This window comes from Lolium rigidum, chromosome 7, assembly GCF_022539505.1.
Source record: "Lolium rigidum isolate FL_2022 chromosome 7, APGP_CSIRO_Lrig_0.1, whole genome shotgun sequence".
NCBI classification, from domain to species: Eukaryota; Viridiplantae; Streptophyta; class Magnoliopsida; order Poales; family Poaceae; genus Lolium; species Lolium rigidum.
In genome coordinates, this window is record NC_061514.1 from 222,188,861 (window position 1) to 222,191,244 (window position 2,384).

A 2,384-nucleotide genomic window follows, 5' to 3' on the forward strand; every position below is an offset into this window, starting at 1 on the left:
TAGCGATTCTAGCAATTTGTTGGATCGTGGACTCTCTAGATTTTAAATTTTTCTTATCTGGATCGACTAGGCCATACGGAATCTTCACATTTGGTAATCGCTCCTAGCTGCAGCACAGGTAGAAAGATACTTGCTAGTCTGAGACTCATTATTATGTAGATCTCGATGATTGATCTGTTAGATGTGAATGCCATTTTGCTCCCCTCTTATTCAATTATTTTGGAACACATGTTTAATTTAGGGGCATTATAGACATTCATAACTCAACACATCAAATAAGCTAAATTTCTAGAAGCCCAAAAGAATAGGAGGGGTCAGTTTCTAGGAGCTTCTTCACACCACAGTTTCTCCCCACCATTTTTCATAAGCCGGCTTATGTATAAGCAGGAGCCCAAAAGAAGTCGATCTTAATCAAACAAGCACAAGTGGACATGACCACTTACAGGCCTATAAAGAATCAACCTGGGAAGAAATCTGCAGAGACAATTAACTGAAGTTCAACTGGGACAGGAGGAGAGTTCAGATCCGACTAGAGGTTTTAAATGGGAAGAAATCTGGAAAGCTGAATGTACTCCGAATGTCAGACAGTTCTTATGGCGATTCGCTCACAATAGTCTGCCTTGTCGTTTTAATCTGCAGCGCCGAGGGATGCAGATTGATACTATATGTCCTTCATGCAATCGGTTGGATGAGGATGGATGCCATCTATTTCTTAAATGTAAAGTGGCAAAAAATCTGTGGCGTACCTTTGGCTTGGAGAAGATCAGGACTGATCTGATTGAATGCGATGGACCACAGCATGTGCTCACTCATATCTTTAAGCTAAGGCGTGATCTGCAGATTTTGATCTTTGCTTTGCTGTGGTGGCGTTGGAAAGATAGAAACAAGGTGGTGGCAGGAGAGAATGGAAACTCTGAAATCAGTCTCACTCATTTGATTAGGCACACTGTCAATGATTTTGATCAATTCTGTACAAAGGAGTTAGCTAAGAAACCAAAGCCCCAGATCTGGAGTACTCCAACTGGGGATGTGTTGAAGCTGAACACTGATGGCAGTTTCTTCCCTGACACTCATACTGGAGGATGGGGTTTTATTGTTCGAGATTCTGATGGGGTGCCGGTGGGTGCAGGTGCTGGTCCGATCCAATATGTACATGATGCCTTGCATCCTGAAGCTGCTGCTTGTTTGGCTGGTTTACAGTGGTCGCAATCCTGGGGTATATCCAAAATTCTAGTGGAGACTGATTCTCAAAGACTTGTTGAAGCTATCACGACAAATATTCATGATCTGTCCGTTAACGGACATCTTTTCCGAGAGATTAAGTTTTTAACTAGTTTGAACTTTTCTAGTTTTTCTATTAAGTATTGCCCAAGGGCATGTAATAAAGTTGCGGACGCTATGGCGACCTATGGTGCAAAACTTGGGCATCAGTCTCCAGCCGTATGGCCGGACGGTGCGCCTGAATTTGTACATGGTTTAGTGGACAGCGATCGTGCTGGTTCCATCTGTTAATGGAAGTCTGGTTCCATCTCAAAAAAAAAAAAAGAATCAACCTGGCAAGAGATACATATTCTTTATGTGCAGGGCATCTCTAGCGGCGCGACGCAAACGGACGCTGAGCGACCGTTTGCATCCGCTTTGACCGAAAATGCGTCTGGCACCCTCTCCAGCGGCGCGACACAAAGTGACCGGGCCGTCCGCGGAGACACAAATCTGGCCCAAATATGCGCCAGGTTTGCGTCTCTGCGGGCATGCAAAGTGTCCGCTCGGTCCTCGCACGGGCCCGTCTGGCAGCGAGTCTGCATCGAGGGCACCGCTTCGGCGGTCAGCGCCTCCGCGTCTGCGCCGCAGCCTTCGCCATCAATGGTGCGGCTGCCTGTTCTGCGCGCACACTGGCGGGCGGCGCCTGGGCTTCTGCGCCGCCTTCAATGGCATCGTATCCCGAGCGCGGCCACCCTTAAAAGTCCATCGGCCGCGTTCGTCCTTCGCCAACACCTCCACTCGCAACACCACCGTCGCGGCGCCATGGGGAAGAAGAACGACTTCGAGGCCTCCGGCAGCGGCAGCAAGAGGGTGCCGCTCCCCGTCACGGTGGAGAGGCTCATGCACGGCAAATGGTTGTCGTGCGACGACGCCTGGTCCGGCGTGCAACTGCCTGGCGGCTGGCGGCTCAGCTGCCGCCGGGTGCCCATCCCTCCAGTCCCTGCGCGCGAGCCTGATCGGAGCGTGGAGATCCGGCAAAGGAGGCGGTACCTGCCGCTGGACCTCCGCGCCGATCCGGCGTACGCCATCGACTCGCAGAGTTGACGTACGTATCTGTCGACGGAGACGGATAGGAGAAGAAGGGCGGGCTTCATGGGCGACAGGGATTTTCCCTTCGCGGC